At 43.8% G+C, this 11,130-nt stretch overlaps 1 pseudogene; it reads left to right on the top strand.

Moving 5' to 3' along the window:
* Positions 1–1,174: 1,174 nt before the first annotated feature.
* LOC144502089 (U2 spliceosomal RNA) lies at positions 1,175–1,380 on the top strand (annotated as a pseudogene).
* Positions 1,381–11,130: the final 9,750 nt, after the last annotated feature.

Here is an 11,130-nt window from a genome sequence, read left to right as displayed (position 1 = left end):
AACAGACTTCTTTTCTTGATTTTCTTAAGGCATTTTTATAAAGACCATTTGTGCTGCACTTCACATTAATTTGATATCAGTTATATATATCACATTGAAAAGTCTAAAAACGATATACAGTTAAGATGAATTATTTGGATGATATATCGGTCACTTCTCACTTATCAACAGGACATAATTAACAACCAACAGAAACATACTTTTGAGAATGTCCAGTCTGAATTGGGGAGTGTTTACGATGATATCAGCACATCTGTGGTGGCCAGCTCTGACAGCATAAGCTTCAGGAGAGAGCAGGAACAACTTCAGGAGGAGAAGGCCAGCAAAGGGAGAAAACCTGAGTACTTAGAAGAAGCCCAAATCACAACTGAGAAAGGTATGAAAGTTGTAGTAATGAAGAATAGTTTTGTCAGTGTTTGTACACCAAATTATGTCATTTTCTAATCCTCCTTTGCCAACTTCTCAAATATTTTTATAGATTTTCCCCCTTTGTTCCCCCCAACATTCTCCCATCTAAACACTGATACCGGGGGCTCTGTACTCCAAGTCATAAGCATGTAATCGAGGCCAATCTGGGCAGCACGCTGGCACAGTGGTTAGCACTGCTGCCTCACAGCACCAGGGACCCGGGTTCGATTTCCAGCTTGGGTCATTGTCTGTGCGGAGTCTGCACATTCTCCCCATGTCTACGTGGGTTTCCTCCGGGTGCTCTGGTTTCCTCCCACAGTCTGAAAGACGTGCTGGTTAGTGTATTGACCATGCTAAATTCTCCCTTAGTGTACCCGAACAGGCGCCGGAGTGTGGCGACTAGGAGATTTTCACAGTAACTTCAGTGTTAATATAGTGCTAATGTAAGCCTATTTGTGACACTAATAAATAAACTTTGTTGACAATTCCACACAGGATTGAGGAGAAACCATCTGCCTGTTTCGGTAGTTCAGATGAACACCAGGTTGCCAGGGCACTAGGCAAAGAGCAGAGAGTTCTCCTGGCTCAGTGTTCATCTCATAATTATCAAACATCCATCTGATTGCTGATAGTGGGATTGGTTTTGAGCCAGTTAGCTGCACTTTAAAGTAATTCACTGTGAAGCACTTTGGTGGAAAGTCTCTTAGTGATAAAATATAGCTATATAAATGTTCTTGTTCTCTCATTGCAAAAAAAAAGTTGGCGTATCGCTTCTCGGCCTTTTGGCTAAGATCAAGTGTAGTATGGTTGGCAGCCCATGGTCGGCCGCACTTGGTTGAGGTCATTGGGTTATACTGAGGCTTCATATGTTTCATATGAAGCAATTTTTTAAAGCGGCATCTCGGTCTTTTGGCTAAGATGCAAATGAGCTCAAGTCTTGGAGGAGGAACCTCCCCCTTCTCCAATCAGCTTGGCTCATGTAGATCGGGCCCAGGACAGGGTGGTTTGGTCGCTCGCCCTGTCTTGTCAGCCTGGATCTGAAATGTCTCAACTTGTTGAGACTCTGAATTGGATTTGATTTGATTGAATTGGAAAAGTATATTACAAAAAAGTTGGAGTTGTCAAACCATTTACCTGGCAGGGGTGAAACCCTGATGATGAAGGTGATTTGCCCAGGACATTGATCATGCTTCCCTCTGCATTTATGTAAGTGTTGATTTCTCGAGGTTTCATTTCTTAAGCTGGGGGTTTCAGCAGAGGTTTTGTCCTCTTGCTCTTTGGTGTTGGAATCTCTTCAGTCGTTGTTTGTTCTCCTTGAAGGGACTCCAGTGCCTAACATCAGGAACTTAGAGGTGATGGCTGCAACCAGTTGGGCCCCAAGCCAGGGGAGTATATAACACTGTTAGGGTGGTGGTGAAAGAAAGCGAAGGAGGTGCACCAAGGACCGTTCTTCTCCATTAAGAGAATCCCCTTGATTCCTGTGGATTAGAAGCTGCTGATGTCTACTGTCTGCAGAACCTCCCCAGCATTGGATACTTTGATGTGACCTTCACGAAAGCTGCTGCCTGTATAAAGTTTCTGAAAGTTTTCAAGGAGAAGAGAGATCTGATAATCCTCAAAGCAGAACCCCTCTTTACTCTGCCGTCACAACGGCACCATGTGGTACAGTACACCTTTACAACCCCCATGTTCCGGGGGGGGTGGGGGGGGGGGCATTCTCACCCGCACCCATTCTCACTCTCACCCACTCTAACCATTCATTCATGGGACATGGGCAACGCTGGCTGGCCAGCATTTATTGCCCGTCCCTAGTTGCCCTTGGACTGAGTGGCTTGCTAGGCCATTTCAGAGAGCAGTTAAGAGGGATTCTGTGGATTCTATGATCCTGAATTGCCATTTCAGAGGGGCATTTAAGAATCAACCACATTGCTGTGGCTCTGGAGTCACATGTAGGCCAGACTGGGTAAGGACGGCAGATTTCCTTCCCTAAAGGACATCAGTGAACCAGATGGGTTTTTCCGATAATCGGCAATGGTTTCATGGTCATCAGTAGATTCTTAATTCCAGATTTTTAAAATTGAATTCAAATTCCCCCATCTGCCGTGGTGGGATTTGAACCCGGATCCTCAGAACATTAGCTGAGTTTCTGGATTAATAATTTAGCAATAATACCACTGGACCATCACCTCACCCACACTCTCTCTCTCTCATCCTCATCCACCCTTACCCACTCTCTCCTCTCTGGTCACCCAGCTTGGGCTCCTCTCAGTGCCCTCTGGTCCTGGCTCTTCATGGGGTGCCTGGCCCCAGCTCTTCTCGGCTCCCCTGCAGCCCAGTTCATTTCCCAACCGCACCCCCTGACCCCGGCTCATTTCGGGTCCCGGCCAGAACAACCGTGGAACCCTTGAAGGAGACCCATGGAACACCAGGCTTCTGCAAACTCAGTTTGGGAGCCCAACTCTAGATAAAGGGAGAAGAAACGTGTCCAACATCACTCTAATCCTGATAGCAACCTTTGTGTGCGGCTGCATCAAACTGTGTGTAGATCCTTAGTACGCAAACGGGATGTGTCACTCGGTGCTGAGTTGCTACCTGTCCCCAGTCTGGCCACGCTGCTGCTTAACACTCCAAGTAATAGACCATGCCATACCACCTCTCCCTTGTGGAATAATTTATGCAGAGGAATGCTTTTGAGCACAAGTCCATCAAGATGTCGTCTGCACGTAATGTCCTGGAGGGAAAAGGAGATGGTGGATCCTGTCAGATGGTTCCCAGAGCAGACTGTCAGCCTTATCTGACAGAATACCTCATCCCGAGAACTTCTAAACAAGCATCAAGACCTAGCTTGGCTGGTGGTGAGAAAGGCATTCACCGTCAGGTCCTGCCTACACACCTGGAATCTCACTCCATCCACACGTTACCCTCGAGGTGACTGGTGGGGAAGAGACCATTGTGGAATGTGCCTTTGCAAAGAAAGTCTGGAGAGAGATCAGATTGTTTTCATCAAGGTTCATCCCGAACAGCTCCATGACACAGGAATCTGTGCTCTGCGGGCTGTTCCCAGGGATGCACACTGAGATAAACACTGGGTTCGATTCCCGGCTTGGGTCACTGCCTGTGTGGAGTTTGCACTTTCTCCCTGTATCTGTGTGGGTTTCCTCCGGGTTCTCCGGTTTCCTCCCACAGTCCAAAGCTGTGCAGGTTAGGTGCATTGGGAATGCTAAATTCCCCCTCAGTGTTACCCAAACAGGTGCTGGAGTGTGGTGACTAGGGGATTTTCACAGTAACTTCATTGCAGTGTTAATGTAAGCCTACTTGTGACTAATAAATAAATTAGACTAAACTAAACTAAAACATCAGCTGCAGCTGGAGGATCATCAACTCGGTGAAAGAAGCTCTGCTTGAAACTTGCTAGTCTTCCAGTGTAAGGAGTTGTTCCTGATTGAGTGCTGCAGACTGGTACATCCCAAAGCCCAGGACTACATGCTGAGGGATGCACTAAGATTTGAGTCAGCTGTGCAGAGGCGCAATGGGGGAAAGATGCTGTCTAATACCTTTCAGCCATTGTGAACCAAGGGGAGCAGAACCCCCTCAGGCTGTATGACTCACCTTGAATGTATGCAGTGAATATTACATGTATCACAATTGCACCTCAGAATACAACCTGATCTCTGTAGACAAAAATACCATTGCACCATTTTGAAATGTCTGTAATGTTTCTTTGACTGTATTGAAGCCCTTCAGAGTGTAACATTTTATATGTAAACAACCTGATTTTATTGCACTTTTGTGATGGCCATTTTGAAACGTCTGCAATGTTCTTTCAGATATTTTGCAAAATAAAAGTTGGAGTATGGTTCCACATGTGTCAACAGTCCTCCACTGTCTCTCTCCAAGTTTGTGAACATCACTATTATTGCAATCTGAAGTACGTCAAAGCCTAACCCAATCCTGTCAGGCGTGTCCCAATGGATGCAGTCTCACCTTTGAGTCAGAAGATTGTGCTTTCAAATTGATCAAATCACATCTAAATCAAACCCAGGTTTGAGGAGGCAATCCAGGCTCAGATTCCAGTGCAGTATTGAGGGGCACTATCTTTGAAATGAGAGCTTGAAACAAGGCCGTGCCTACCCTCTCAATGAGCAAAAGAGATTCCACGAAAAGCAGAGAATTCTCCCCAAAGGCCTGACCGTATAAAATCCTTCAACCAACGTCACGTTGCTGCTTGTGATACTTTGCTGTGTGCAAACTGGCTGCTGCATTTCCTATATTACAACACCGCACTTCCAAAGTACCTCATTGGCTGTGAAATGCTTTGTGACAACTGGTGATCACAAAAAGCATGATGGAAATGAAGCCTTTTACTTAAATATACTTAATTGACTGTAAAGAACTTTGGGACACCCTGAGTTAGTGAAAGGTGCAGTACAAATACAGCTCTTTCCTTCTTTCAGCTCTTGACATCTACTGACGTACATTTCTAGCAGGAGTCACTGGACAGAGTTCTGCATCAGAAGTCCAGGAATGTGAAAATGACTCAGACTGTTTTCACCTCCCCAGTTGGAGTACTGAGACCATTGCAGTGAGCAAACCACTGACTCAGTTGAGATCAGCTGATTCAGTACAGATGCTGAATCAAATCTGAGATATTCTGCTTTACAAAGTATAACGTTAATTTGTAAGAGTATGGTAAGGACTTTGTAAGGGCAGCCCGGTGGCACAGTGGTTAGCACTGCTGCCTCACAGCGCCAGGAACCCAGGTTTGATTCCGGCCTTGGGTAACTGTGTGGAATTTTCACATTCTCCCCGTGTCTGCGTGAGTTTCCTCCGGGTGCTCCGGTTTCCTCCCACAGTCCAAAGATGTGCAGGTTAGGTGGATTGGCCATGCTAACTTGCCCCTTTGTAGCCAAGATGTGCAGGTTAGGTGGATTAACCATGGCAAATGGGACCCTCCGAAAGCTAATGGCATTTGCTACCAAATAAACCTGTTGGACTTTAACCTGGTGTTGTTAAAACTCTTACTGTGTTTACCCCAGTCCAACACCGGCATCTCCACATAATGTATGGGATTACAGGGATTGGGATTGGACCTGGGAAAGATGCTCTTTCAAAGAGTCGGTGCAGGCTCGATGGGTCAGATGGCCTCCTTCTGCATTACAGGGATTCTATGATTCTTCTTTGACTAGCAAGTGTTGTTTGTAAAATCCTAACTTTTAACATTAGACTGTAAAATCTAATATATAACTGTTAAGGTTGTTGCGTGTGGGATTTGAAAAAGCAGTCGCTGAGACAATGAATTGGAGTTACCTATAAACACATTCTTGACAGACTGAGAAATGTCAATGTGTGGGAGGTATGTTGTGGGGGAGCTGGGATTAGTGACACTCAAGCTTTATTAAGGTGTCCTGGAGTTTGCTTGACTGATTGCCTTAGGTGAATGGAGAGGAACTTCTCGGATTTTTGATTAAGCCTCAGCTATTCACCTTTCCCAGGACATTGGTCGAGGGGTGGGGGCTGGGAGGGGGGGGGGGGGGGGGGGGGGGGGGTTAGGGGGTGGGGCAGGGGGGTGGGGGTTGGAGGGGGGGGGAGACACTGTACAGTATTACAGTGGGGAACACACTGCACTGTTTTTTTCCATTCCCTTTTCTTATATGTATAATTGCACCCGGGCTACAGAACAGCACTGTCTAATGGCCTGTGTTGGAAAGCTCCATGTTCAATGGTGGTGTAATGCCCCCTTTGGTGGTTGTACAGCTGCGGCACAGGATGCACATGTGAAAGTTGACCACTTAGCTAGCTAGCGTATCAGTGGCAAACGGGTATTCCTGAACTTCCACCTCAGCGAGCAGTAATTGCCTCTAGCAGACAAGGGCGTGGTGAAGGAAAAAGAAAGGAAATGGCAAGTCCAATTTTATTTTATCTTATATTTTCCAGGATGTTCTTATTATAACTTGGGACGTAGGACGAGCTTCAGTCCAACGAAAGAAAGTGAACCAGCCGACAAAGTCAGAAGTTTGAATCTGAACTCTGAACCGTCGCAGCAGATTACGGTTCTGTATGATTGCTGGAAAACAGAAGGGAATCAACCTGAGGCCACTACAGGATCCAGAACCCAGGCAAAGGTTTACGACAAAGATAAACTTGGCAATGGCCCACAGAACAGGATTGAACAGTCCTACGACACTGAGTCAGTTGAAACCCAACCCGCCAAACATGAGACAGATGTCCTGGAAGAATTATATGAACTAGATCTTGCATTAGAGCAAGAAATGTATGAAAGCTCTGACAATCAACTAACAGATGATGATTTAGAGACCGGGTTATTATACTACAATAACAAACCCTATAGCACAGAGAATTCTGAGGGGGATAGCAGTGTGTGCTTGGAAACAGCCACAGAATACGGATCAGATCAGGAAGATGAACAGAGTGATGGGACTCCAAGTGAGTTTCAGAAATGGTCAGGTGTAGAAGATTTAGCCAGTGACCAAGAGAAACAAGGCCCGATTCCCTCACAGGCACGGAACAGCAGAGAACTGGAGGAAGCAACTAACACTGTGATTAGTATGTCAATCCAGCACTCGATCAGCAGTTGTGCGATCAACATTCAGACATCAAAACACCTAGTGCAACAAGCGTTCAGTGCCCTTGATCACATTGAAAGGGGATACAACCCTGAAGTAAGCATGATACAGAAAGCAACAGAAGAGGTTCGGATGCACGATTTACCACAGTTGGAGATGGCGCCCCACATTAGGCTACCAGGCTTTGATGAAGTGGACTATCAGAGGAAGAGTGAAAATGGGAACAAAAGAAGTAAACTATGTGGTGAAAGTCACCTTGTGACCCCCATAGCTGTGGCTCCTCCAAGATGCTATCTGCTCCCAGCGTATGAAGTGGTAAGGAGACAAGGAACTGAGCCTGAGGGATGCATTCAACCAGTATCTGAAGTTCTGAGATGGACTCAAGGTGACCATAGGCCTGTAGTGAAAGATTATAGTTCTGATGTTCTGAAGACTTCAGACACTTTTGCTGATGGGACAGAAACTACCTGTTTACTGAGGAAGCAAGTGAATGACGAAGAGTCTGATAACAACTCCGCACTTGATAAAAGAATTACCTCCATACCAGAACACACAGGTACATTGGCAGCCAAGAGTAAGAAGAAAATGAATGTATTTGCTCACCATCGGGACACTTACCCAGTAAGTTCCTAAAGTCATGCATTATATCCTGTCATTTATGAGATTTACTATATATACACCTTATTTTATGGTGAAATGTTCTTTATTGATTTATCTATAGAGAAGATGATGGCTTCGTGGTATCCAGAAACTCAGCTAATGTTCTGGGGACCCGGGTTTGAATCCCGCCACGGCAGATGGTGACATTTGAATTCAATAAAAAATATCTGGAATTAAGAATCTACTGATGACAATGAAACCATTGTCGATTGTCAAAAAAACCCATCTGGTTCACTAATGTCCTTCAGGGTAGGAAATCTGCCGTCCTTACCCAGTCTGGCCTACAAGTGACTCCAGACCCACAGCAATATGGTTGACTCTCAACTGCCCTCAGGCAACTATGGATGGGCAATAAATGCTGGCCAGCCAGCAATGCCCATGTCCCACAAATTTGTAATTTTGCTCCCCATCATGGGTAGGGTGGGCAGCACAGCTTTAAATCAGTGGTAAAATGTAGGGAAATTATTATATGGAAGCAATTTGTGGTATATTAAAATATGTAATAGCAATTTATAAATACACTTTCTTTCTTGCTGCAGGCTCGTAAAGGTCGCATATCAATGAGAATCCCAGCAGAAGGCATCCAGCAAGAATATAGAAAGCAGTGCATGTACCTGTCAGGCAATAGAAACATCCGCATTACCCAAAGGTAAATTTCCTATGTAGTTTTGTCTTTCCGATTATGTGTAATTACAGCACAGTTATCAATGAACAGTGTATGTGGGTTTTTTTGTGTATCTTATCACTTTTAAAGTAACACACTGCTCCATTATTTGATGCTTATTCTTATCCCAGCGATTCTTGTCCACCAGCAGAAATGGAAAAATAAATTAACAGGATTATCTCTTGGCCCAAGTTAGCAACATTTGCTAGACTCTCTATCCAGAATGGTAATTTTGGCTCAGTTATTACATTTGGGTCAGAAGGATTCATGTCCCACTCCAGATAATTGAGCACATAATCCAAGCTGACACTCCAACAAAGTACTGAAGAGATCTGCACTGTTACAGGTGCCATCTTTCAGAAGAGACATTAAATAGGCTCCCCCCTGCCAACCCAGGTCTCTCAGGTGGATGTAAAAAGTCCCATGGCACTATTTAGAAGATGTGCGAATGAGCTATCCATGTTGTCCTGGCCAATATCTATCCTGCAACCAGCATCACTAAAAACAGATTGTTTTATGATAATCACTTTGCTGTTTGTTGAAGATTGCTGTATGTAAATTGACTGCTGTGTTCCTTGGATTACAGTACTGACTACTGTTATGATCTGGCAGGCCGTAAGTGTCATGCAAACTGAATCCCAAAGGGAAATTTAGCAAGCTACCACAACTATTTTCTATTTATATTTTATTAGAAGAAGATATGTGTACTGAAGTTAAGAGCCACAAATTCTAGTAACACTTCTGGAGGTTTGAAATATTAAATTAAAACATTTATTAACAAAACAAAAGAAAACTTAAATACACAAGATTACATTTACACAGTTAAAATTAGTTTTACAGATCATTTCCTCAAAAGGACTTGGTTAGACTCACAAATAGGCAACAGTCCTTATAGATATTTAATCTATAAAATTTCCAGTAATATTAGTACAATTCACACTCCACTGTTGCTGTAGGGAAGGGATGTCACAGGGCTTCTCTCTATCTCTCCCACTCAGCAATAGAAACTCCATACTTTAAAGCAATTTTCTGCTGGGGAAAAAATGGACACTTTTCTGGGTTGACTGAAGACTGCTTCACTTTGCTTCTTTTCAGAACTCTCTCCCAGCACAGAGCACACTTGAACACAGCTCCCAACCTCTCTTCAAATATGTTTTGTTCTCTTTCATCTTTTCCTATTGTCCTTATCCTTCTTTGAAAGTTACCTTTCCCAGGTTAGAAAATACTTTGTGTTCTCCTCTTGGCCACCATTTTCAGGTAAAATGACATTTAATAACTTTGCTAATTTATTTATGACCTTTTCCCAGCTGTAAACTTCTTTTACTTCCCTGTGAAATTTAACAACTGAAGACAACAAGCCTTCTTCATCTCCTAATGCAAATTTCTACCCATGTCTTATTTACCTGTAGAACAACCAACTTGGCCCTACTCAGTTCAAGTACCTGTCATTCACACCTAGACCCTTTGGTGTTATAAACCTTGTAGCCCAACTGTCTTCAGTTTTATTAAATTATTCACATTAACACACATATACACACACAGCCCCACAATCTTGTTTCATAGAATATCACAGTAGATCCCAGAAGTATTAAAAAATAACACCATCTTCTTAATACTATGCTTCAAAAGTACTTCATTGACTGTAAAGTGCCCTGGGATGTCCTGAGGTTGAGAAAGGTGCTATATAAATCCAAGCCTTTCTTTCACACCTCACATAAATGCAGAGTCTTTAATCTAAACTGTCCATTCTGGGGTAAGGCTGCAGCTTTTTCCAATATGACATTCACTTGAAGTCCTCACTCATCAATTTGGAAAATTGTAGAAAAAAAGACTTGCGTTTCTTGAACACTTTGCATGACCACCAGATGCCTCAAAGCACTTTAGAAACTATGGAGCCCAGAGTTCAGTCTGCCCAGTTCAAGGCATGACAGATTTCTATGATTAAGCTGGTGCACTGCAAATTGACCATACTGACCCCTCTGCCTTGCTAATTCATTCTCCTGTTAACCTAGTTATGCATCAGAGCTGAGTAGAAACGTCTCTTGATAAACCATTGGAAGAATTCAAGGAAAATCATACCTCTTTTTTGACCTGGCCAACTTTTCTTCCCCAACCAAGAGCACCATGTGCCAGTTGTAATTATCACTTCTGTTTGTGGATCTATAAAGGTGCCAAATGGCTGATGCTTTTGCTTACTGAATGACATTAATTGCACTTGTTCATTGTGTATGAAGTGTTTTTAAATGCTGCGAGATATGGGCCTGTAACTTGCTCAGAGTGGCAGTCTCCGTCAGGTTGCCAGTCTGAATGAACCTACCTTTGCTGGGATTCCAAAGCCCCTGTTTCACCCAATCTTCCTCACTCAGGCTGGGTGAAGTTAGTAATTTCAGGTGCTTCTGTCGGATGGTTCTCAGCCCAGTGCTGTTGTCCAGAGGAAGTTAGCAATTCTGGGCTTTTGCTGGATAAGCCCTTACGTGATTCCCCAGCGCATCATTGGGATACCCCCCAAATGCGATGCTGAGGAACCAGGAAGTTACGGGCCTTGATATTTTGTTAGTTATATATATATTAGATGTTTTGGCCGGTAGTACTATCAAGACAAAAGATAATAAGGTGCCACACTGGCTTTTGAACCAACTCAATGTAGATTTATTTAAGAGCTGTTGCCAGATTGAAATCCAACAAGGAAGAAAAATTTGCGAATGCCTCTGGTGGTGTCACAGCACGTCATGTGACTAATCACACCGAAATGCATTGCTTCACAATCCATAACAACTACCTCAATGAAAGTGTGATTTTCAGTGCTTTAAGAAA

This window comes from Mustelus asterias, chromosome 12 (assembly GCF_964213995.1).
Source record: "Mustelus asterias chromosome 12, sMusAst1.hap1.1, whole genome shotgun sequence".
In the NCBI taxonomy this organism is placed as follows: Eukaryota; Metazoa; Chordata; class Chondrichthyes; order Carcharhiniformes; family Triakidae; genus Mustelus; species Mustelus asterias.
This window is presented reverse-complemented; position numbering and strand designations above follow the sequence as displayed.